At 48.2% G+C, this 25,814-nt stretch overlaps 6 protein-coding genes across 7 annotated transcripts in view; 2 read left to right on the top strand and 4 right to left on the bottom strand.

Moving 5' to 3' along the window:
• The window catches only part of CSK (C-terminal Src kinase), a 278,351-nt gene that overhangs the window by 197,737 nt on the left and 54,800 nt on the right, over positions 1-25,814 (top strand). The gene's annotated exons all lie outside the window — the stretch shown is intronic.
• SCAMP5 (secretory carrier membrane protein 5) overlaps positions 1-25,814 on the top strand; it is a 201,334-nt gene that overhangs the window by 150,432 nt on the left and 25,088 nt on the right. Inside the window, exon 2 of the mRNA XM_050799904.1 lies at positions 23,305-23,372. The gene's annotated coding sequence lies outside the window, so the exon portion shown is untranslated. The remainder of the gene's footprint in view (positions 1-23,304; positions 23,373-25,814) is intronic.
• Positions 1-25,814, bottom strand: part of ULK3 (unc-51 like kinase 3) — a 297,486-nt gene that overhangs the window by 142,548 nt on the left and 129,124 nt on the right. The gene's annotated exons all lie outside the window — the stretch shown is intronic.
• Positions 1-25,814, bottom strand: part of SCAMP2 (secretory carrier membrane protein 2) — a 427,899-nt gene that overhangs the window by 134,672 nt on the left and 267,413 nt on the right. The gene's annotated exons all lie outside the window — the stretch shown is intronic.
• Positions 1-25,814, bottom strand: part of FAM219B (family with sequence similarity 219 member B) — a 128,456-nt gene that overhangs the window by 74,180 nt on the left and 28,462 nt on the right. The gene's annotated exons all lie outside the window — the stretch shown is intronic.
• Positions 1-25,814, bottom strand: part of LOC126960028 (cytochrome c oxidase subunit 5A, mitochondrial) — a 254,695-nt gene that overhangs the window by 53,040 nt on the left and 175,841 nt on the right. The window contains exon 1 of one of the 2 annotated variants that reach the window (XM_050799916.1): positions 24,844-24,855. The exons of the other annotated variant lie outside the window; for it this stretch is intronic. The gene's annotated coding sequence lies outside the window, so the exon portion shown is untranslated. Of the gene's footprint in view, positions 1-24,843; positions 24,856-25,814 lie in introns of those variants that run through there. 2 annotated transcript variants of the gene reach the window in all.

The following is a 25,814-nucleotide window of genomic DNA, read 5'->3' on the forward strand; positions in this document are numbered from 1 at the left end:
AAAGTGCTGGGGTTACAGGCGTGAGCCACTGTGCCTGGCTCATCTCTTTTATTAAACAAAGAAAGGAAAGGAAAAGGAAGGGAGGGGAGGAGAAGAAGGGAGGGAGAAGAGGAGAGAGGCAGGAAGGAAAGGAGCAGCTATGGGAATCTAGCTGTCTTCTATTAAGCCAGACATTAAAGAGATCTGCATAATTATAAAATGATGCTACTCTTCTCACTTTTTAAAAAAATGTAACTAATTTAAGTAACATGTTTTTTATGTTAACATGTAATGAGTTTATTAATTTTTTTTTTGAGACAGTCTTACTCTGTTGCCTAGGCTACAGTGTGGTGGCACGACATCAGCTCACTGCAACCTCCACCTCCTTGGTTCAAGTGATTCTCCTGCCTTAGCCTCCCGAGTAACTGGGCTTATAGGTGCGCACCACCACACCGAGCTAATTTTTGTATTTTTAGTAGAGATAGGGTTTCGCCATGTTGCCCAGGCTGGTCTCGATCTCATGACCTCAAGTGATCTGCCTGCCTCAGCCTCCCAAAGTGCTGGGATTACAGGCCACCTCAGCCGGCCGGGTTTATTAATTTTTAAAAATGAATTAATAATAAATGTTTTCCCTGGGTGCGGTGGCTCATGCTTGTAATCCTAGCACTTTGGGAGGCTGAGGCGGGCAGATGCTTGAGGCCAGGAGTTAAAGAGCAGCCTGGGCAACAAAGTAAGACCTCGTCTCTACAAAAAAAATACAAAAATTAACCGGGTGTGGTGGTGCACACCTGTGGTCCAAGCTACTAGGGAGGCTGAAGTGGGAGGATTGCTTGAACCCAGAAGATTAAGGCTGCAGTGAGCCGTGATCATGTCACTGTACTCCAGCCTGGGCAACAGAGCAAGACCCTGTCTCAGAAAAAAAAAAAAAAAAAAAAGAAAAAGAAAAAAGAAAAAAGAAAAAAAAAAACCTCCAAAAGAAAAAAAACCCAAAAATGAATTAATTAATAATAAATATTTATGCTGGGTGGTGGCTCACTCCTATAGTCCTAGCACTTTGGGAGGCTGAGGCAGGAGGATTGATTGAAGCCAGGAGTTGAGATCAGCCAGGCGGCATAGTGAGACCCCCTCTCTATAAAAAATTTAAAAAATTGGCCAGGCACAGTGGTTCATGCCTGTAATCCCGGCACTTTGGGAAACTGAGGTAGGTGGATTGCTTAAGCCCAGGGGTTCAAGACCAGCCTGGGCAACATGGTGAAACCCTGTCTCTATAAAAAATGCAAAAATTAGCTGGGTGTGGTGGCACGTGCCTATAGTTCCCAGCTGCTTAGAAGGCTGAGGCCTGAGAATCACTTTAACTCTGGAGGCAGAGGTTGCAGTGAGCCGAGATCACGCCGCTGCATTCCAACCTGGGTGACGGAGCAAGACCCTGCCTCAAAAAAAAAAAAAAAAAAAAAAAAAAATTTTGCCAGGCATCGTGATGTGGGTCTGTAGTCCTAGGTACTCGAGAGGCTGAGGTGGGAGGATCATTTGAGCCCAGGAGTTCGAGACCAGCCTGGCCAACATGATAAGATCCCATCTCTACAAAAAATCAGAAATTAGCTGGATATGGTGGCATGCGCCTGTGGTCCCAGCTACTTGGAAGGCTGAAGTGGGAGAATTGCTTGAACCTGGGAGGCAGAGGTTACAGTGAGCTCAGAGCATGCTATGCCAGCTGGGGCAACAGAGCCAGACTCTGTCTAAAAAAATAAAATAAAAAAGAGATGAGGATTGGAAGGAGGCTGAGAGACCTGGAGACCAGGGAAGAGTTGATGTGTGCAAAGGAGTCCAACAACATGATGGCCTATGCACTCATTGAGGAATAATCTCAGTGCAGCAATCTCCAGGTTCAGAGATGACCAAAAATGCTCTAGGAACAGTCATGTTTAAGTTGACTGTTTGTTGTTTTTTTAAAATATTTTTTATTTTTTGGTTGTCCTAGATTGTTTATTAGGTGTGCATTTTACAAACTTTACTTATACCAGCAGTAACGGTGGAGCTGGAGAGTATTGTGTCTTCTCCAAGCTGCAGGGGAAGAACCACCAATAGTGTGGTGGAACTTATGGTCCTTTCCAAGGCCACAGCTCTTTCAGCCTGCAGGTGTCAGCCCACGCATTTCCCTGTGCTTGTGGACTGGTTTGGTGATCCACTGGATGTCAGGATTTCTTCTGATAGCTTTATGGAATGGATCAATGAGGATAACATCAACAAAATTTTATGTGGAATCTTCACCAACCCACTAAGAATTCAGGACTCTTAGAGTCCCACAGTGGCATCCAGTTTGCTCCCCTGCACAAGACTGAAGGCTTTGAGCAAACTTTTTTAAAAAATATATATGTATCTCATATATAATATATAACATATATAATATATATAGCATATATATATTTGCCCCCACAAGGACACATGTTCAAAGAGTAAGTTGCATGTAATAATAAAATAAAATCCTTGAAATAAAAAAATGAAAAGCATAACACTGGTGAAAGTTAGCTTCAGTTTCCAAAATTGAAAGCCAAGCAGGGAAAGTAATATTTTTTTTCTTTGTATTTTTGTATTTTTTTTTTTTTTTTTTTTAGTAGAGACAAGGTTTCACCATGTTAGCCAGGATGGTCTCGATCTCCTGACCTCGTGATCCACCGGTCTCGGCCTCCCAAAGTGCTGGGATTACAGGCTTGAGCCACCACGCCCGGCCTTATTTTTTCTCTTATTAAAGTATGAAGGTCACAAAATTAACAACTCACAAAAGACAGGCTGTTGTATAGCCAATAAGCACACAAGAGATGGATGAATAAATCAGACACAAATTGTTAAAGGGCCTGGCAATCACATCCTCTGAGTGATTACAGACCTAGGCAAGGGCCATGGGAGGCCAGGTACTGACCAGAGTTATGACTAATGGATCTTGAGTCAGAGTGAGAGAGCTAGTTTTATATTTTCTAAATACCATTTCTGCTCACGTTAGCTAGAGGTGGCTTCTTCACACTTAATAACCAAGAACTCTGATTGATCAAACAGTCTTTAGCACATGGTGGGTACTTACTGCCTTAGGAATGGTTAAAATATTCCAGGCGTAAGAGTTAAAGAATGACTTGGGTGAACAGAGGGATAACAGTTTTTTGTTGTTTCTATTGGGAGATGCTTGAAGGATAAATAAAAGAAACAAGGCGAAGTTGACAGCACTGAGGGAAAAGGGTAATTGATAGATCAAAACCCCTGAGGAGATAAGAAGTGATGAGAATCAGAGCACAGTTGTGGGGCTGGCCTGAGCCTGTGAGGGGGGAGGGGAGCCATCTCTTCCTCTGAGACAGGTAGGAAGGAGGAAGGGATACAGGAGTATGTTAGTAAATGCATCCCCCTGAAGAGGCTGAGGTTGCCTGCAGAGAGTGAACAGAATGGGCAATACTGGGGAAGAATTATCCCTAGCGGGCTTTTTGCAGGATCCACACTGAAGGACAATAGGTGATAAGAGTTTATTAAGAGTTTGCAGCGGGCACGGGTGGCTCACGCCTGTAATCCCAGCACTTTGGGAGGCCAGGACGGGTGGATCATGAGGTCAGGAGATCGAGACCATCCTGGCTAACAAGGTGAAACCCCATCTCTACTAAAAATACAAAAAAAACCAAAAACCAAAAAACAACCAGGCATGGTGGCAGGCGCCTGTAGTCCCAGCTACTCGGGAGGCTGAGGCAGGAGAATGGCATGAACCTGTGAGGCGGAGCTTGTGGTGAGCTGAGATCACACCACTGCACTCCAGCATGGGTGACAGAGTCAGACTCCATCTCAAAAAAAAAAAAAAAAAGAGTTTGCATAGGATACAATGTAGAATACAATAATGAATCATTATTCATTTATTTTGTTTTAAAGCCCTGAGCTTAATTCTCTATATTAATTCATTCAAAATATTAATTGTCTGTATCACATGACAGGCACTGTTGTGGGTGCTGGGAATATGGCAGTGAACAGCACAAAAGTTGTTCCTGCTCGTGGAGGTCACATTTTAGTGAGATGAAAACAACCAAGTGTGTGTTCACCGCCCCCCCACCCCGTGGCACTGAGTCACTGGGGGAGCTGAACTCTCGGTTGCCTCTGCAGCCAGCACATGAAATGCAGCCCAAAGCCACCTGAAAGCACTCACTTGGTAACAGGGCGCTCCGTAGACACCACTGGTGCTCTACTCAGCATCCATTCTCCTTTTCTTCCTTGCTAATACAACCCTGATTTTATTGGCAGAGGCAATGTGCCCATTTAAAAGGTATTTTCCAGCCTTCCATGCCAAATAGGAGTGACTGTATGACAGTTTAGGCCAACGGGAGATAAACGGAAATGGTTGAATAGGACTTTTTGGAAAGCTAATTAAATGGGGACGCAGACTCGGCTGGCATGCCGATTGTCCCTTTGCCCTTCCTTCTTCCAGCTTCTTGCAATGCAGCCATGATGACTGGAGTTGAGAAGCCCTCTCAAAACTCTGAGGGCAGCTGGGCACGGTGGCTCACACCTGTAATCCCAGTGCTTTGGGAGGTCAAGGCAAGCTGATTGTTTGAGCTCAGGAGTCTGAGATCATCCTGGGCAAAATGGCAAAACCCAGTCTCTACAAAAAATACAAAAATTAGCTAAGCTTAGTGGCATGCACATGTAGTCCCAGCTACTTGGGGTGTTGAGATGGAAGAATCCCTTGAGCCTGAAAGGTACAGTGAGCCGAGATCACGCCACTGCACTCCAGCCTGGATGACAGAGTGAGATCCTGTCTCCCCGCGCCCCTCCCCCCACCAAAAAAAAAAAAAAAACTTCTCAGGAAAAGGCCAAGAGAATTTCAGAGACCTCTACCCTGTATCTTAAAGTCACTGAGCCAGGTCACTTATTTGGATTTCTCATTGTGTGAGAACAAGAAGAGGTATCTTGTTTAAGGCATTGCTATTTAATATTTGCATTTTCTGTTACATGCAGCCAAGCGTAAGCCATACTTGATATGCAAAGAATCAGCCGTGTTTGTTACCTGTGGCAGCCATGAGAATGGCTTCTCAAATCTCTGACTGCAGGAAGTATAATTAACCAAGGACTCCAGCTGCTGGCTCTGAAATGCATCATTGCATTTATGCCAAGGCCAGATTTTCCATGGACTGCTCCTGGCTAATGACAGCGTGGATGGGATACTAAGGCAGGCTCATTCTTGGGAGAAGGGTGAAAGATGGGTGACTTTAAGTGAAGGATGCTGCAATGGCCTTGCTGAAAACTTTCCTTAGAGCTGCACTGCAGTTTAAGAGTTGTTCACTCAACTTCTTTCCTTCCCTCTCTTCTGCACTCAAGAGTCAGACTTCTATTATGCTCTGATGTCTCTCCCAACCTTTCTTAGTTCCCTCCTCATTTTCTCTCTCTCTCTTTTTAAAATAGAGATGGGCACTTTGGGAAGCCGAGTTCGGTGGATCACTTGAAGCCCGGATTTCAAGACCAGCCTGGCCAACATGGCAAAACCCCATCTCTACCAAAAATACAAAAATCAGCTGGGCCTTGTGGAGCTTGCCTGTAATCCCAGCTATTCGGGAGGCTGAGGAATGAGAATCGCTTGAACCCAAAAGGCAGAGGTTGCAGTGAGCTGAGATCACGCCAGTGCGCTTTAGCCTGGATGACAGAGTGAGACTTTGTCTCAAAATAAATAAAATAAAATAAATAAAATAGAGATTGGATCTTGCTATGGCTAAATAAAATAGAGATTGGATCTTGCCCAGGCTAATATGGAACTCCTGCCTTAAGCAATCCTGCCTCAGCCTCTCAGTGTTGGGAATACGGGTGTGAGCCACCATGCCCAGCCCCTCCTTATTTTCTCTAACAGATGGTTTCCTAATAAATATCTTGCATATTTAATTTTATCTTGGAATCCCACCTTCTCTGAGGACCTGGACTAACACATCCCCAAATCTGTTTATGCCTGTTGTAGGTGCTATTGTAATTACATAATTTAACTAAGCCATAACTAAACCATAGAAATATGAATACAGAAGGAAGGTGAGTTGTTATTTCTATGAAAACCAAGTTGACTACTTTAGAAAGGTTTGAAAAGGGTATTTGCTTAAAACAAAAAACAGGCCGGGTGCAGTGGCTCACGCCTGTAATCCCAGCACTTTGGGAGGCCGAGGCAGGCGGATCATGAGGTCAGGAGATCAAGACCATCCTGGCTAACATGGTGAAACCCTGTCTCTACTAAAAATACCAAAAAAAAAAAAAAATAAAAATAATTAGCCGGGCGTGGTGGCGGGCGCCTGTAGTCCCAGCTACTCGGGAGGCAGAGGCAGGAGAATGGTGTGAACCCAGGAAGCGGAGCTTGCAGTGAGCCGAGATCGTGCCACTGCACTCCAGCCTGGACGACAAAACGAGACTCCGTCTCAAAAAAAAAAAAAAAAAAAAAAAAAGAAAAAGAAAAAACAAAAGCTGTTCACAAAAAGACAAATAAGGTCTTTTTACAAAAAGACAAATAAGGGTGTGGTGGCTCGCGCCTGTAATCCAAGACTTTGGGAGGCCAAGGCAGGCAGATCATTTAAGTTCAGCAGTTCAAGACCAGCCTGGGCAACACGGCGAAACCCCATCTCCACAAAAATACAAAAATTTGCTGTGTGTGGTGGAGTAAGCATGTAGACCCAGCTACTCAGGAGGCTGGGGTGTATCACTTGAGCCCAGGAGATTTCAGCTGCAGTGAACCATGATTGTGCTACTGCACTCCAGCCTGGGCGACAGTCGTTACAAGGGACTGGAGGGAGGGAGAAATGGGGAGTTGTTTAATGGATATGGAGTTTCAGTTTTGCAGGATGAAAAAGTCGTGGAGATCTCTTGTAAAACAATGTGATTACACTTAATACTACTGAACCACACACTTTAAAATGGTTAAGATGGTACGTTTGGCACACCTGTAATCTCAGCACTTTGGAAGGCTGAGGCAGGAGCTCAGGAGTTTGAGACCAGCCTGGGCAACCTGCAGTGAGCCATGGTAACACCTCTACACTCCAGCCTGGGCAACAAGAGCGAGACGCTGTCTTGAAAATAAAATAAAAATAGGCCAGGTTCGGTGGCTCACACCTGTAATTCCAGCACTTTGGGAGGCCGAGGTGGGCAGCTCACCTGAGGTCAGGAGTTCGAGACGAGCCTGGCCAGCATGGTGAAACCCCGTCTCTACTAAAAATACAAAGATTTGCTGGGCGTGGTGGAGCGAGCATGTAGTCCAAGCTACTTGAGAGGCTGAGGCAGGAGAATCGCTTGAACCCAGGAGGCAGGGGTCGCAGTGAGCCTAGATAGCACCATTGCATTCTGGCATAGAGACAGAGTCAGACTCCATCTCAATAAATAAATAAATAAGTAAATAAATAAATAGATAAAAATAAAAATAAAGATTGTAAGTTTTATATATATATATATATTTTACTACGGTTAAAATATTGGGCTGGGTACCATGGCTTATGTGTGTAATCCCAGCACTTTGGGAAGCCGAGGCAGGGGTATCGCTTGAGGACTTCGGGACCCGTCTGGGCAACACAGTGAGACTCTCCAAAAACAAACAAAAAACTAGCTGGGTATGGTAGTACATGCCTGTAGTCCCAACTACTTAGGAGGCTGAGGTTGGAGGATCGCTTGGGCCCAGAAGGTCAAGGCTGCAATGAGGTGTAATCACACCACTGCACTTCAGCCTGGACAACAGAGGGAGACCCCGTCTCAAAATAAATAAATTAATAAATAAAATAAAAAACTAAATGTCAGTACGTATTGTAAAAAATAATTAAAAATTACAACATGGCTGGGCGCGGTGGTTAATGCCTTTAATACCAGCACTTTGGGAGGCCGAGGCGGGTGAATCACTTGAGGTCAGGAGTTCGAGACCAGCCTGGCCAACATGGTGAAACCCCATCTCTACTGAAAACACAAAAATTAGCCAGGCGTGGTGGCGGGCACCTATAGTCCCAGCAACTCGGGAGGCTGAGGCAGGAGAGAATGGTGTGAACTCAGGAAGCTGAGCTTGCAGTGAGCCGAGATCGCGCCACTGTACTCCAGCCTGGGTGACAGAGCAAGACTCTATCTTAAAAAACAAAAACAGGCCGGGCGTGGCTAACACCTGTAATCCCAGCACTTTGGGAGGCCAAGGCGGGCAGATCACGAGGTCAGGAGATCGAGACCATCCTGGCTAACACGGTGAAACCCCGTCTCTACTAAAAATACAAAAAATTAACCAGGTGTGGTGGTGGGCACCTGTAGTCCCAGCAACTTGGGAGGCTGAGGCAGGAGAATGGCGTGAAGCCGGGAGGCAAAGCTCGCAGTGAGCGGAGATCGTGCCACTGTACTCCAGCCTGGGCGACAGAGTGAGACTCCGTCTCAAACAAACAAACAAAAAACAAAAATTAGCTGGGTGTGGTGGCATGTGCCTGTAATCCCATCTACTCAGGAGGCTGAGGCAGAAGAATCGCTTGAACTCAGGAGGTGGAGGGTGCACTGAGCCGAGATCACACCACTGCACTCCAGCCTGGGCACAGAGCGAGACTCCATCTCAGAAAATAAAATAAAATAAAACAAAAACTTACAAAGTAGCTGTTTGGTTTGGAGAGACTACTGGAAAAGGTTGGGGAAACGCTAAAGAAACCTGACGCTGCACTCACACTGGATCTTGAGCCTAGATGGAGTAGAACGAAAAGGAAGGCAAGGTGGAGGGATGTTACAGGGATCAGGAGGAAGCTGATAAAAAGACCATTTGAGGACTGGGAAATGGTGTTCTTCAAGCCCATTCTCAATCTTGCTTTGCAAGAATCCTAAAGCATTTAGGCACTTTATAGGATGTGGAAATCTAGACAATTTGTCATGAGTATTGTTATGCAAGAAAAGAAATATGCCAGGAAGCTGAGGCAGAGAGATTACTTGAACCTAGGAGTTTGAGGCTGCAGTGAGCTATGATTACACAACTGTACTTCAGCTTGGGTGACAGAACGAGACTCCATCTCAAGGAAAAAAAAAAAAGGGCTGGGTGCGGTGGCTCACACTTGTAATCCCAGCACTTTGGGAGACCAAGGTGGATGGATCACCTGAGGTCAGGAGTTCAAAACCAGCCTGACCAACATGGAGAAACCCTGTTGCTACTAAAAATACAAAATTACCCGGGCATAGTGTCGTATGCCTGTAATCCCAGCTACTCAGGAGGTTGAAGCAGGAGAATTGCTTCAACCTGGGAGGTGGAGATTGCAGTGAGCCGAGACTGTGCCATTGTACTCCAGCCTGGGCAACAGGAGCGACACTTCATCTAAAAAAAAAAAAAAAAAAAAAAAAAGACAGGCGCAGTGGCTCATGTCTGTAATTTCAGCACTTTGTGAGGCCTAGGCAGTAGAATTGCTTGAGCCCAGTAGTTCAAGACCCTGGGGTGAGACCCCATTTCTACAAAAAATAAAAACTTGGTCAGGCATGGTGGCAGCACCCCTAGGCTCAGCTACTGAGGGTGCTGAGGTGGGAGTGTGTCCAGAATTGGTGGGTTCCTGGTCTTGCTGACTTCAAGAATGAAGCCATGGACCCTCATGGTGTTACAGTTTTTAAAGATGGTGTGTCTGCAGTCTGTTCCTTCAGATGTTCAAATGTGTTTAGAGTTTCTTCTGGGTTCGTGGTCTTGCTAGCCTCACGGAGTGAAGCTGCAGATCTTTGCAGTGAGTGTTACAGCTCATAAAGGCAGCATGAACCCAGAGTGAGCAGCAGTAAGATTTATTGCAAAGAGCAAAAGTAGGAAGCTTCCCTAGGGTGGAAACAGATCCAAGCAGACCCAAGCACATGGCCACTGCTGGCTCGGGGCAACCTGCTTTTATTCCCTTAGCTGACCCCACTCACATCCTGCTGATTGGTCCATTTTACAGAGAACTGATTGGTCCATTTTGACAGAGTGCTGATTGGTGCATTTACAATCCCTGAGCTAGACACAGAGTGCTGATTGCTGCCTTTACAATCCTTTAGCTAGACACAGTGCGGGACAGAAAAGTTCTCCAAGTCCCCACTAGGTTAACTAGATACAGAGTAGTGATTGGTGTATTTACAAACCCTGAGCTAGACACAGAATACTGATTGGTGTATTTACAAACCTTGCCCTAGACACAGAGTACTGATTGGTGTATTTTAAATCCCTTAGCTAGACATAAAGGCTCTCCAAGTCCCTGCTAGACTCAGGAGCCCAGCTGGCTTCACCTAGCGGATCTCCCACTGGGGCTGCTGGTGGAGCTGCCTCACCTGCAGTGCGCCCACACTCCTAAGCCTCTGGGCGGTCAATGGGGCCGGGCGCCAAGGAACAGGAGGCGGCGCTCGTCGGGGAGGCTCAGGGGGCGCAAGAGCCCAGGGCGGGCGGCCGGAGGGTGGGGATGGGGAGAAGCTTGAGTCCTGCCCCGCAGGGAGGCAGCTGAAGCCCGGCGAGAATTCGAGCGTGGTGCAGGCGGGCCAGCACTGCTGGGGGACCTGGCGCATCCTCTGCAGCTGCTGGCCCAGGTGCTAAGCCCCTCACTGCCCCGGGCCGCCGGCCGCCGGCTCCGAGTCCGGGGGCCCGCGGAGCCCGCGCCCACCCGGAACTCGCGCTGGCCCGAGAGCGCCGCGTGCAGCGCCGCTTCCTGCCTGCGTCTCTCCCTCCACACCTCCCCACCAGCGGAGGGAGCCGGCTCCGGCCTCAGCCAGCCCAGAGAGGGGCTCCCACAGTGCCTTGGCGGGCTGAAAGGCTCCTCAAGCGCCGCCAGAGTGGATGCCGAGGCCGAGGAGGCGCCCAGAGCTAGGGCTGCTGGCATATTGTCACCTCTCAAGAGGATTGCTTGAGCCTGGGAGTTCCAGGCTCCAGTGAGCCACAGTCCTGCCGCTCCAGCCTGGGCAACAGAGGGAGACCCTCTCAAAAAAAAAAAAAAAAAAAAAAAAAAAAGGAATTCCAATCAGCAAACCCATACTCAAAGAAAAAGCCTTGACATTACATCAAAAGATTGGCAAGTTAGTGTATATTTAAATGTTTTACATTAAAGCGAAATATACAAATACGAATCACTTTTTTTTTTTTAGGCCAGTCAAGTGAGTCAGTGGGAGTGGAGAAAGAAACAAAGAAATCTGCAACTAGTTGTAATCAATGGTAAACACCACTGCACTCGGACTAGCCCACTGTTTTTTTTTTTTTTTTTTATATGGAGTCTCGCTCTGTTGCCCAGGCTGGAGCGAGTGGCTTGATCTCTGCTCACTGCAAGCTCCACCTTCCGGGTTCACGCCATTCTCCTGCTTCAGCCTCCTGAGTAGCTGGGATTACAGGCACTTGCCACCACGCCTGGCTAATTTTTTGTATTTTTAGTAGAGACAGGGTTTCACTGTGTTAGCCAGGATGGTCTCGATCTCCTGACCTCGTGATCCGCCCATCTCAGACTCACGTATCATTTTTAATGATCCTTTTAAGCTTACTGTTTTTTTGTTTAATTGACCAACTTCTTGTCGCAATTACATCACATAAAAAAGCTTCCACTGAAATAATAATAACTGTGAATTGCTTTATTGTGTAATTACTATATACCTGGGTGAAAGGCTCAAGTGTTGGTCCAGTAGAAGAAAGGCAGGGAGGAGGGACGTTCCAGGCATCAGGAATATGTCAACAATAAACAGAGACTAAGTGAGGGGTTGGGGAGCAGTGTTCTTCAAGGTGGAAGTACGTGCATGGGGGTATTGAGAGGGCTGGAATAAGAGGAGGCTGTAGTCCAGAAGCAAGAGAGGAAAGTGTGATTCAGTGGGTGAAACAGTTTTTGGTGATGACAAAACCTCTGGTGAGGCCAGGGGAGTAAGTGGGTGACTGAAGGAGAGACAGAGGTCACCGGAGTTGAGGAGGAATCACAAACCCCGGGTATTGGGTGAGTCATCCTATGAACTCAGAAGTCTCCTAGAATGGCAGCAAGATTGGGCTTGGAGAGAAAATTGGGGGCAGGTGTCCAAGTAGTAGTGTGCTAGAAGTAAGCTCATATTGGCTTAGGAAAACCAATTGTTAAATTTTCAATTTTGTGGGCTGATTGTTACACATTGCCATTATTAAAATGTAATTATAAAGGCCGGGTGCAGTGGTTCATGCCTGTAATTCTGGCAGTTTGAGAGGTGAAAGCAAGCAGATCGCTTGAGCCTACGAGTTTGAGACCAGCCTGGGCAACATGGTGAAACCCCGCCTCTACAACAACAACAACAAAAGCAAAACAAGACAAAACAAAACAACATTAGCTGAATGTGGTGGTGGGCGCTGTAATCCCAGCTACTCAGGAGGTTGAGGTGGGAGGATCACTTTAGCCTGGGAGGCAGAGGTTGCAGTGAACTGAGATCACGTCACTGCTCTCCAGCTTGGGTAACAAAGTGAGACCCTGTCTCAAAAAAAAAAAAAGTACATAAACCTACAATTAAGTAAAGCATATTAAAACAAAGGTAATGAATATTCAAAGCTCATTGCTTTCTAATAACTTTCCTACATCTTACTACTATTCACGCTTTTGGAGTTATTTCTGCTTCTCGCATCTGTATGGTGGAAATACTATATAATGGTGTGCTATGGTGCATCTCTGCCCAACTCTGCATTCAGTGGCATAATGTTATTAACTCAAAATCAGCTGCGGTGGAAATATATACACCATGGAAATTAGCCAACACTACAGATACAGAGCTTGAGTTACTGAGTTTTTTTTTTTTTTTTTTTTTTTTTTTTGAGACAGAGTCTTGCTCTGTCACCCAGGTTGGAGTTCAGTGGCGCAATCTCAGCTCACTGAAACCTCCGCATCCTGGGTTCACGTGATTCTCCTGCCTCAGCTTCCTGAGTAGCTGGCACTACAGGTGTGCACCACCACGCCCGGCTAATTTTTTTTTTTTTGTATTTTTAGTAGAGATGGGGTTTCACCATGTTGGCCAGGCTGGTCTTGAACTCCTGATCTCATGATCCGCCTGCCTCGGCCTCCCATAGTGCTTGGAAAGACTGGTGGACGTGATGCCTTTGGGAAGATACTCATGAGCCACCGCACCTGGCCCACTGAGTTATAGTTTTGTGAAATACCTATAGTCATTCATCAACTGCAATCTTGAGTTCTGCAAAAAACGACAGCATTCTGTGAGAATCAATTGGTTATATGGAATTTACAATAAAAGGCGTTGCATATAATGTGTAAGGTCTGTGTTAAGCATCCTTTGTACAGTAAAATTTATAGTAAATATATTTTCACATTATATATATACACACACACATATATATGTAAATACACACGCACACACACATACATTTTTCCCTGAAGAGCTGGTTGGTAAACATTTATGAACACATCACTCTGCCAAGGACTCCTTTCCCTGAGACTGGCATTGGGGTGATGGTGAGCAATACCATTCATGGTGGGGCTGACCCTCCCTCCTGCCCCTGAGCTCCCAGTCTCATGGGGAGTCAGGAACTGAGGTAACAATACAGCACTGGGTGTCAGGAAGGAAAGGAACTGACACCAAGTAGAGGTAGGGAGGTGTTCAAAGCAAGTGAGATTTATGTTGGCACTCAAAGGATGAGTAGGAATCAGCCAGTCAAAGGAAAAACATGAGCAAAGGCCCAGCTGTTGTCAGAAACAATGGGAGGCAGGCCGGGTGCAGTGACTTATGCCTGTAATCCCAGCACTTTGGGAACTGAAGCAGGTGGATCACCTAAGGTCAGGAGTCCAAGACAAGCCTGGTCAACATGGCAAAACCCTGTCTCTACTATTAACACAAAAATTAGCCATGTGTGGTAGTGCATGCCTGTAATTCCATCTACTCGGGAGACTGAGGCATGAGATTCACTTGAACCAGGAGGCAGAAGCTACAGTGAGCCAAGATCACATCACTGCACTCCAGTCTGGGCAACAGAGCGAGGTTCCATCTCAAAAACAAAAACAAAAACAAACCAAAAACAAAACCGAAAAAACCCCACAACAGGTTATGATGTGCCTGAGGAGAGTGGCCATGGGGTGCTCCTCCTGGAGCACCTGGAGAGTGGAGAAAGAGCAGCCTGTACTGGAAAGGGTTTTTCTGAACCCTAGACCTAAGAAGAGTAAACATTTCTGGACAAAGGGACAAAGATGGGAGTCAGGTGATGGGAAGAGAGGGTATTCTAGGCAGAAGGAACCACGTGAGCAAAAGCAAGGAGGTGAAAGAGAATCTGATTACATAGATCTGCAGGCAGTTCTGGGTGACTGGAGTGCATGTCGGGCAGAGTGTGCAAAAGACAAGGCTGGAGAAGTGGCCGTGGCTGAGGCCAAGAGGGCTGAGAACCAAGCCAGGGAGAGGGTGTGTGTCCTCAGGAGCTGTGGGGAGCCTTAGGAGGGGCCTGAGTAGGGAGTGACATGATTAAGATCCCCGTGGCTGCTTGGAGGAGAATGGCTTCAGTGGGTATCAGGTAGGGAAAGACTGGAGGATGTGATACCTTTGGGAAGATACTGCAGTAACATAGGTGAGAGATGATGAAATAGGGTAGTGGATGTGGAGAGGGAAAAAAGGAAAATTGATTCCAAAGATTTGGGGAAGCGGAATTGAAAGGACTCAACTTTCAGGAATCTGGCATGGGTGATTGAGGGCTGATGCAGTTGTTTTCGAAGAGCACTGATCCGTTATTTCGTAGAATGTCCCTCCACTGGAGTTTGTCTGATGTTTTCTCATGATTAGACTGAAGTTGGGCGGGCATGGTGGCTCACGCCTTTAATCCCAACACTGTGGGAGGCCGAGGTGGGCGGATCACTTGAGGTCAGGAGTTCGAGACCAACCTGGCCAATATGGTGAAACCCCGTCTCTACTAAAAATACAAAAATTAGCCAGGCATGGTGGTGGGGGCTCCTGTAATCCCAGCTACTTGGGAGGCTGAGGCAGGAGAATCACTTGAACCCGGGAGGCGGAGGTTGCAGTGAGCTGAGATTATGCCACTGCAGTCCAGTCTGATGACAAAGTGAGACTCTGTCAAAATAAATAAATAAATAAATAAATAAATAAATAAATTGAGGTTACGCATTTTATGCATAAATATACAAATATCACACAGATCAGTGAATCCTATCAGGAAGTACATGATATACCCATGTCTTATTACTGATGATAGGGCCATCTTTGGGGGCAAGGCCAAAGGAGGAGGGACAGTTATAGGGAAAAGACCTAGGGTTCTGGTTTGGGATGGGGCTAGAGTGCAGAAGAGAATCCAGACCAGAGACAGGGCTTTGGGAACACTCAGCACCATGGAGGTAGCTGAGGACTTGGGAAGGGGCAAGGTTGCCAGGGCAGAGGATGTCAGAAGGAAGAGAAACAGCAGAAATAGAAGCAATACTGGCTTTGCATTGTATCCAAGTGGTCAGGTGGGCGAGGACTGGAGTGTGTCCTATGGATTTGGTATCCAGGGGCTTGGCCAGTGCCTGCAGTTAGTGCTCACCAGGGCCAGGCCCAAGCTGGGACTTGTGGAGGGCGTTTTTTCTTTCTGGACAGTTAATTGGAGCAGATTTGGATGGGCATTCCTGGCCGCACTGTTCCTGTGGTTTTGTTTTGTTTTTTGTTTTGTTTTGTTTTTGAGACAGGGTCTTACTCTGTTGCCCAGGCTTGAGTGCAGTGGCATGATCATGGCTCACTGCACCATTGACCTCCCAGGCTCAAATGATCCTCTCCCTTCAGCCTCCCGAGTAGCTGGGACTACAGGTATGCACCACCACACCCAGCTATTTTTTTTTTTTTTTTTTTTTTGAGACAGAGTCTCGCTCTGTTGCCCAGGCTGGAGTGCAGTGGCCGGATCTCAGCTCACTGCAAGCTCCGCCTCCCGGGTTTACGCCATTCTCCTGCCTCAGCCTCCTGAGTAGCTGGGACTACAGGCGCCCGCCACCTCGCCCGGCTAGTTTTTTTGTATTTTTTAGTAGAGACGGGGTTTCACCGTGTTAGCCAGGATGGTCTCGATCTCCTGACCTCGTGATCCGCCCGTCTCGGCCTCCCAAAGTGCTGGGATTACAGGCTTGAGCCACCTCGCCCGGCCAACCCAGCTAATTTTTGTATTTTTAGTAGAGATGGGGTTTTGCCCTGTTGCCCAGGCTGGTCTCAAACTCCTGGGCTCAAGTGATCTGCCCGCCTAGGCCTCCCAAAGTCCTGGGATTACAGGTGTGAGCCACTGAGCCCAGCTCACTACTTCTGCTTTAACTCAACCAGTGAGAAGTGGGCAGCGTTCTGAATTCCATGTTAAGAACTCCTGGCTAAGGTGCAAGAGGTGGCAATGAAATTAACTTGTGTGCAGGCCAGCAGGCTGCCTAGCCCCCAGCACTTCCAGTTGTGGACAGAGCCACCTAGCTGGTGGAGAACTAGCTCTGTGGGTGTGGGTGCCCCCAAGTGGTCTGTTGGAGGCCCTGCTGTTGGAAGGGAAGCAGTGAAGGGTGGCCGTTTGTAAATCTTTGGAGAAATTTCTATTCAGATCCTTTGTGCATTTTTAAGTGGATTATTTGTCTTTTCATTATTGAGTTGTAAGAATTCTTCATATATTCTAAATGCAAGTCTCTTTTTAGATATATCACAAGGGGTAGAAGGTGGGCTCCTTATTCCTTAGACTCAGGCTGCCCCAATATATGTAAATATACACACATACACATATATTTTTTGAGACAGGGTCTCACTCTGTCATCCAGGCTGAAGTGCAGTGGCATCATCACAGCTCACTGCAGCCTTGACTGCTAGGGCTCAAGCGATCCTCCCACCTCAGCTTCTCAGTAGCTGGGACTACCGGCATGTGCCACCATGCCAGAATGATTTTTTTTTTTTTCTTTGTAGAGATGGGGTTTCACCATGTTGCCCAGGCTGGTCTTGAATTCTTGGGCTCAAGTGATCTGCTTGCCTCAACCTCCCAAAGTGCTGGGGTTTCAGGCATCAGCCACATTGCTTGGCCTCTCCCCGACTTTTAAAAATGACAGTATTTTAACTGAGTTCTAGTTTACATATAATAAATTGCGTCTATCTTAACTTTTCAGTTTGATGAGTTCTGATTTTTTTTTTTTTTTTTTTTGAAACGGAGTCTTGCTCTGTCGCCTAGGCTGGAGTGCAATGGCACGATCTTGGCTCACCACAACCTCTGCCTCCTGGGTTCGAACAATTCTCTTGCTTCAGTCTCCCAAGTAGCTGGGATTGCAGGTGCCTGCCACCACAGCCAGCTAATTTTTGTATTTTTAGTAGAGATAGGGTTTCTCCATGTCAGTCAAGCTGGTCTGAAACTCCTGCCCTCAGGTGATCCACCTGCCTGGGCCTCCCAAAGTGCTGGGATTACAGGCACGAGCCACCATGCCCTGCCGAGCTCTGATAATTTTATACATTTGTAACTATCACCCTAAACAAGATCTAGATTTTATTATTATTATTTTTTAGACAGAATCTTGCTTTGTCACCCAGGCTGGAATGTAGTGGCATGATCTCAGCTCACTGCAACCTCTGCCTCCCAGGTTCAAGTGGTCCTCCTGTCTCAGTCTCCCAAGCAGCTGGGAGTACAGGCGCATGTCACCACACCCGGCTAATTTTTGCATTTTCTTTTTCTTTTCTTTTCTTTTTTTTTTTTGGGACGGAGCCTCACTCTGTCACCCAGGCTGGAGTGCAGTGGCGCAATCTCCGTTCACTGCAAGCTCCGCCTCCCCGGTTCACACCATTCTCCTGACTCAGCCTCCTGAGGAGCTGGGACTACAGACGCCTGCTACCGCGCCCGGCTAGTTTTTTGTATTTTTAGTAGAGAAGGGGTTTCACCCGATCTCCTGACCTCGTGATCCGCCTGCCTCGGCCTCCCAAAGTGCTGGGATTACAGGCGTGAGCCACTGAGCCCGGCCTAATTTTTGTTTTTTCAGTAGAGATGGGGTTTCACCATGTTAGCCAGGCTGGTCTCCAACTCCTAGCCTCAAGCAATCCGCCTGCCTCGGCCTCCCACAGCGTTGGAATTACAGGCGTGAGCCACCGCACCCGGCCAAGATCTAGAATATTTCTATCACCCCCTTCTCCCCACAAATTTTATTTTTGCCCCTTTCCATTCAATCCACACACCTCCTCAACCAGCAACCACTATTCTGACTTCCATCACATTAATTTTCCTGTTCTTGAACTTTATATAAGTGTAATCATATAGTTTGTATTTTTTTGGTCTGGCTTATTTTGCTCAACATAATGTTTTTGAGATTTATCCACGTGTTGTATCAGCAGTTTATTCATTTTTAAAAAAAATTTTTTTTTTTTTGAGACGGAGTCTCACTCTGTCGCCCAGGCTGGAGTGCAGTAGCGCGATCTCGGCTCACTGCAAGCTCCGCCTCCCGGGTTCATGCCATTCTCGGCCTCAGCCTCCGGAGTAGTTGGGGCTACAGGCGCCCACCACCACACCCAGCTAATTTTTTTGTATTTTTAATAGAGACGGAGTTTCACTGTGTTAACCAGGATGGTCTCAATCTCCTGAGCTCGTGATCCGCCCATCTCGGCCTCTCAAAGTGCTGGGATTACAGGCGTGAGCCACCGCGCCCGGCCCAGTTTATTCATTTTAATTGTTAAGTCATATTCCATTGTATGAATATGCAATGATTTGTCTATCCATTCTCTTGTTGATGGTTGTTTCCAGTTTTTAGCTACTATGAATGCAACGCAATAAATATTCTTGGCCATTTTGTGAATATGTTTTCAATTCCCTTGGGTATATACCTAGGAGTAGAATTGCAGGGTCAAATGATAACTTGCTTAAAAAAGTTTAAATTTTGGCCGGGCGTGGTGGCTCATGCCTGTAATCCCAGCACTTTGGGAGGCCGAGGGGGGCGGATCACGAGGTCAGGAGATCGAGACCATCCTGGCTAACACGGTGAAACCCCATCTCTACTAAAAATACAAAAAATTAGCTGGGCGTGGTGGCCGGCGCCTGTAGTCCCAGCTACTCTGGATGCTGAGGCAGGAGAATGGCGTGAACTCGGGAGGCGGACGTTGCAGTGAGCCTAGATTGCCACACTGCACTCCAGTTTGGGCGATAGAGCGAGACTCCGTCTCAAAAAAAAAAAGTTTAAATTTTTTAGGAACTGCCAAACTGTTTTCCCAAATGGCTGCACTATCTTACTACCAGCAGTGTATGAAAGTTCTGATTTCCCTACATCCCTGCCAATATTTATTATTACCTATCTTTTAAATTATGGTAATCCTAGTAGATATAGAGTGGTATCACATTGTGGTTTTGATTTGCATTCCCCTGATGACTAATAATGTAGAACATGTTTTCACGTGCTTATTGGCCATTTGTAAATCTTCTTTGGAGAAATTTCTTTTCAGATCTTTTGTACATTTTTAAGTGGGTTATTTGTCTTTTTATTATCCAGTTATAAGAATTCTTCATATATTCTGGGTGCAAGTCTCTTTTCATATATATGATTTGCAAATATCTTCTTGCAGTCTGTGGATTGTCTCGGGGAGCTTCCAGTCTGTTTGGGCGAGAAGGGACAAACACAGGGACAGGGAGGTGTGGAGCAGTGTAAGGAGGAGAAGCACTGTTCAGGAAGGTCTAGGGTGAGCTCTCTGAGCCTCAGAGTTGCTCACTGCTGGATGAGCTGATCTGACATTTCTGTGGCTCTGTAGCAAGAATGTGTGTCCCTGTGTGCTTGTTCTGTGCAATCAGGAATACATGCTAAGTGTCAGGGAGGTGGCATCTTGCAAAACCAGGAGCATGAGGGGGGAAACTGGGGGAAGCAGGAGTTTCTTTCTCTTCTTTCTTTCTTTTTCTTTTCTTTTCCTTTTTTTTTTTTTTCAGACAGGGTCTCATTCTGTCGCCCAGGCTGGAGTGCAGTGGTGTAAGAACATGACTTACTGTAGCCTCAACATCTCAGGCTTAATGTGGTCCTTCCACCTCAGCCTCCCAAGTAACCAAGACTATAGGAGCGTGCCACCATGTCCAGCTACTTTAAAAAACTTTTTTTTTTTTTTTTTTTTTGAGACAAAGTCTCACTCTTGTCCCCCAGGCTGGAGTGCAATGGCGCAATCTCGGTTCACTGCAACCTCCGCTTCCCGGGTTCAAGCGATTTCCCAGCTTCAGTCTCCCAAGTAGCTGGGATTACAGGCGCCTGCCACCACGCCCAGCTAATTTTTGTATCTTTAGTAGATATGGGGTTTCACCATGTTGGCCAGGCTGGTCTTGAACTCCTGATCTCAGGTGATCCACCTGCCTTGGCCTCCCAAAGTGTTGGGATTACAGGACTGAGTCACTGTACCCAGCCAGGGGAGGCTCTTTCTTAAGAAAGAATACTCCATATTGTAAACTTCCACAGGACTAACAGCATAGATAATAACGTGATTAACAAGATTATCATGGAGGTGACATAATGTCGCTCAGGAGCCAGGCTGATGGGTTTAGGTCCTGGCTGTAGTAGATTGTCATGACATAGTGCCCTTCTCATACCCCCTTAGCCATTCCTGATGTGTTTTTTACTGCAAGCCCCTGGGATTTTCTGCCTGAGGGTGCTCTCTGCTCAAAAGGCACACTGGCAAGCTGGAGGTGCCAGGAACAGCTCTCATGTAATGAAGAAACCGTTAGTGTCATCACTCCTTCAGTGGGATGAGTACATTGTCTTCTTCACTCTCCCAGAGATGCCCAATACAATCAAACCCCATTTGTCCACAGTGGTAACCTGCTAATTATTGCACCCTATACTGCTTTTCTTCATTTCTTTTCTTTTCTTTTCTTTTTTTTTTTTGAGATGGAATCTCTCTCTGTCGCCCAGGCTGGAGTGCAGTGGCGTGATCTTGGCTCACTGCAAGCTCCGCCTCCTGGCTTCACGCCATTCTCCTACCTCAGCCTCCCAAGTAGCTGGGACTACAGGTGCACGCCACCACACCTGGCTAATTTTTTTGTAGTTTTAGTAGAGACGGGGTTTCACCATGTTAGCCAGGATGGTCATGATCTCCTGACCCCGTGATCCCCCTGCCTCAGCCTCCCAAAGTGTTGGTATTACAGGCGTGAGCCACCGCGCCCAGCCGATTTTCTTCATTTCTTTGTTTCACCCCCCTGCCGCCTCCTACTAGTGCTCCATGGAATCATCTCTCAAATGGACTATTTGTGTGAACATCCTTATCTCAGTGTCTGCCTCTGGGGAAATCCAGCTTAAAGATAGTGGTTCTTTTATTTCTTAGATCTATCTGTTCAATTTCCTTGGGCAGATCACTTTACCTCTCTGATTTTCACTTGTCTCATCTATAGAATAGGGATAATAGCACTTATTTCTTAGGATGGCCATGCAGTTTAGCATCCCACTCAGACATTAAAAGTTCAGTAAATACTTCTATTCTTTTCATTTGTTTACTGGCATGTAACATAAATATTCTCCAGAGATTCTTGGATGGACATGCCTCATTCAGGTATAGCTAGGCAGGGAAAGATAAGCAGCCTGGAGCTGGCCCTGTGCGACATTGATTGATTGGGTTCCTGCTCCCAGTTACTTGCTTCCTCTGCAATGGGATTAAATGTCCTCACCATTTGCCATGTGACTTATCTGGCATCCTGTATGGGTAGCATACCTCCCTGGCCCCCATGAATTAGTTTGGGGCTTACCCATGTGACTTGCTTTGAGTAATGGCATATGAACAGATGTGACATTCTCCACATCTGCAAAGAAGCTTGAAATGTGTTACTGCATGGTTTGGCACAGGCTCTCTCACTCCTGCCCTCCACTACAACAAAGACATGTCTCCAGTGCCTGCCACACAGTTTGAGCTAGCACCTTTAAGTACTTTATTTATTTAATTTTTTGAGAGGAAGTCTTGGTCTGTTGCCTAGGCTGGAGTGCAGTGGCATGATCTCGGCTCACTGCAACCTCCACCTCTTGGGTTCAAGCGATTCTCATGCCTCAGCCTCCTGAGTAGCTGGGATTAGAGATGCACGCCACCATGCCTGGCTATTTCTGTATTTTTAGTAGAGATGAAGTTTCACCATGTTGGCCAGGCAGGTCTCGAACTCCTGACCTCAAGTGATTCGCCCAGGACCCTTCCTTCCTGGTTGGTCTGGTGGCGGGATTATGCTTCCTGCTCAGCCCTTCCCAGGCACCGAGGCTCTCTCCCTCCTTTCCCCCTCTGCCACACTAGTTCTTGTCTGCCTTTTTTCACTCCCACCCCCTTTTCATGCCAGCTGTGGGAGTGAGGCACCAATCCTGGCAGGCTGGAGCCAGACAATGAGCCCTTATTCTAGGCAAAGAATCCCTGCAGTGTCTCCCACCCACTGAGGCTCCCTTCCAGGCCTAGGATGCTATGGGTGGGGGGTGGAGGGTGGGAGGTATGGGGGGGGGGAAGGAGCAATTGGCTGGCAGGACAGAGTGGCCCTGGCTGTAGAGATCCCATGGAGGTTTACTATGTAAACACCAATCACAATAAAAGCTTGTCTTCACTCCCAGCCCATCTCTCCAAGTGGGTCTCTCTCAACCCTCCAAAGCTCTGGGTTTTTAAACATTTACTCTGGCCTCTACTCTCTCGGTGTTCATCTCTGCACATCACTGTCTCTTTCATTCCTTTTTCTGAGTTTCTCTCTTTCTAAGCCTCTCTCTCTCTCTCTGTCTCTCTCTTTCTCTCCCTGCTCCTTTGCGTAATTTGTCCCTATTTCTTGCCTCTTTCTTGCTTCATTATGCTCCCTTACCTATCTTATCTTTCCATGTCTTTTTTCTCTCCAGGCCTTGATCTCTCATTTCAATCTCTCTCTCCGTGTGTCTCTGTCTCTGTTTGCAACTCTTCTTTCTGGTCCTCCTATGTCTGTCTTCCCTTGGATCTGTGTTCTTGCCTCTCTGAATATCATCTCCGATCTTCCGTCCTCTGTTCTCGCTTTCCCCCTGCGCCTGTAGATCTGAAGGACCTTCCGCAGTCACCACACTCTCCTGCTCTCAGCTCTTTCTCACTCCTTTCTGGCACGTCTCAGAGGCTCCTGGCATCGGCATGGGAGGTTATTCTCCCCAGTTTACAGATATGGAAGCTGAGGCTCTGGCTGCTGGTGCCAGGCTCCCATCTCTGGGTCTCTTGCTTCTGCCTACTCGCCATGCTCTTGTCCCTGAGGTGTCCGTCAACCACCTGATCCGGCCGGGGCCCGGGAACTAGCACCTCGGACAGCTCCTGGAAGGTGCTGGGGAGGCCGGGTCGTCCTTCTCGCGAGCTCAGGAGGAGCGGCCTTGGGAGTAGAGCGGAAGTCTCGCGAGAGTGACTGCTGCAGGCAGCGGCGGCGCGGGCGCGCGCGGAGACGGCCCCGGGCGCGCGCGCGCGCGCGCGCTCCCCGCCTCCAGCCCGGGAGCGGCTTGCGGCCGGCTCCGCGCCGCATCGCTCTGGTGCAGCGCAGCTCAGCGCAGCGCGGCGGCCTTTAGGCAGCCGAACGGCCGCGGCAGGTGAGTCTGGGCATGAAGGCTGGGAGGAGAGCTTTGCAGGGAAGCTGGGCGCGTGGCGAGAGGGGTGGGGGTCGCTGGCTGCAGCTTTGTACCCTCTACACTTCACCTTTGGATTCAGGGAGCAGGCCGAACTGTTGAAGAGGTGGGGATGGAGGTGACCTTTACTGTTTGGGGCTGGGGAAGAGCGCTCAGGGCGCACCCAGGCCCCCCAAACCCACCAAGCACCCCCATTCCCATCTGTGACTCCCGCAGAGGGAACTGGGCCTTTGGGTGACGTCAGACCCTGGATCTGGAGCCTGAGCTTTGGGCCCTCCATCCCCCCCAGCCCCACCTGGCGTTCCCTGGAAACCGACCTTCTGGGGATGGCGCGCGCGGCTGGGGATGGGGGCGACTGGAAGGGGGTGCCAATGGACTCCTTCGGGTCTTTCCTTCCAATCAGCGCCTGCAGGTGGACCTGGGTTGACTTCCCTCACCTCCCTGGGGCGGGCGACCTTTGGATGGCGGACCTCAGCCGCCCCAGGGTTGCTGGGGTACGGGAGCGCTGGCTCAGGCCACCAGGCGGGCTCCATCAGGGCTTTGGGTGGTGAGCTGGGGGCGCCGGAATTTGGCTCATTTCAGCGCTGGCTGGAGTCGGTCACGAGGATGGAGGTGAGGTGTTTGGGAACCGATCCCTTTCCCCCGCCTCCGGGAGCTCCTGGTCTGGGGGGTTGGGGGAACCAAGTAGAGACTGGGACTGAGCATTCGCTGTCACAGGCGGCTTAAACCGGTAATGTCCCAGCTTCCCGGTGGGGAGATCTGTGAGGGCCTAGCAGACTTTCCCAGGGACACAGAAAGGGAGGCGACAGCCAGCGAATAGGAGACTTCCAGAGGTGATGGGATTTGGGTGGGAGGAGAGGCAAGAGAGGGCATTCCAGGAGAATGTATGGGCAAAGGCACAGGGGTGAAAACGAGCACAGCTGTTAGGGGCTGAACCTGGGAGCTCAGCCATGTGACTGCCGGTGGGGTGGTGAAGTCTGGAGAAATTTGCAACCTGTACCCTATGTGTTCTGCCTCACGAAGCAGGGCTCTGAAAGAGGTAGATGGTTCTTGCAGAGGCATGATTGGCAGAGAGATTTTGTTTGGGGCTACACAGGTCTTGCTAACTTAGGTTTGTTCTGGGCTTGGTGAGCCCTAGGGCAAAGTCTCCAGAGCTGAGAGGGGGCTGTCTCTGGTGAATGGGCCCCTGAAAGAGGGTCTTAGCTTTAGCAAACCCCTTGGACAGTTAGTGGGGTCCCAGGATGGGAGTTCTAGAGAGAGACCTCGGTCTTTGTGGCTGTTTTTAATATTTTCCTGAGTGGCCACCTCCAAGCAAGTTCCCCAAGTCACCTGCCCTCTCTGGGCATCTCTTTGCTAGCACCTTTCTCTAGGGATGAAATAATAGGACTAAGTAGTGACCTCTCTTGAGGATGCTCCTTGTTCTAGTTTAGAGCATCCCCCCGTTCTTCTCCCTCTTCCTTTTCCTTTCCTCCCCCATCCCTCTGCCTCCCTGTCCCTGTCCCAACCCCTTGCCCCCCACAGCATTTCCTTTACAGGCTGCACTTCCTTCCATGCTGCCAGCCGGGAGTTTCAGAAGGTTTCCTGGAGGAAGTGTAATACAGCAGGTTTGACAGCAGCTTTGGACTTAGTCTCATTGGGGAAGGGTGTTAATTGCCTCCCTCCCACCCCTTGGGAGAGTGTCCAAGTCTTAAGCAAGTATATGGATTCACTGTGCCCTGTGCTGGGTCCCTCCTGGAAACTCCATCCAGGAGAGAGTAAAGAAGAGATTATGGGAGAAGACGTGAACACTTAGTGCCCAATGACTGACTCAAATGTATGCAGCGGGATGCAGAGCAGCGGTTTTTGGAAAGGCTTCCCAGAAGGGGTGGGATGTGAGAAGGTGGCAGGACTTAGAGGATCTGATAGTGCTGCCAGTTTAGGGGCACTGGAAGCAGAGGAGGCAGCTAGAGATGATCTTCTGCGTGAGGCTGGGAGTGTAGGAGGCAGGTCAGCCTGTAAGCAGCAAAAGGTTGTGGGGAGGGAGGTTTGTAGCTGACTGGCACAAAGCCTTGAATGCCAGGCAAGGATCTGTAGGAGGCTACTGAACAGTCATCAGTAGGACAGGGATAGCATGGCCAGGAGACTGCTGCTTTCTGAGGATTATTCATAGTCCTGGGATTTCAGGACAGAAGATGGGGCTAGGAGTGGGATGAGGGGATTAGAGGTAGAGCAGGAGGGGGAAACTTCCATCTTAGCAGATTGACTCTGGGCAGCAGAAAAGAATCACCATTTCTGTGCCAGGGATGAGGGGCCCATCCTGGTGAGCAGGGAGCCCTGGAGTTAGCCCTAGGGCTCTGGCCTGATCTGAAGCCAGGCTTGACCCTCTTCTGCTGCCAGGGGCCTCAATCTCCCCACTGTGGGGGCTTC

The sequence above is a fragment of the Macaca thibetana genome, chromosome 7 (assembly GCF_024542745.1).
Source record: "Macaca thibetana thibetana isolate TM-01 chromosome 7, ASM2454274v1, whole genome shotgun sequence".
NCBI classification, from domain to species: Eukaryota; Metazoa; Chordata; class Mammalia; order Primates; family Cercopithecidae; genus Macaca; species Macaca thibetana.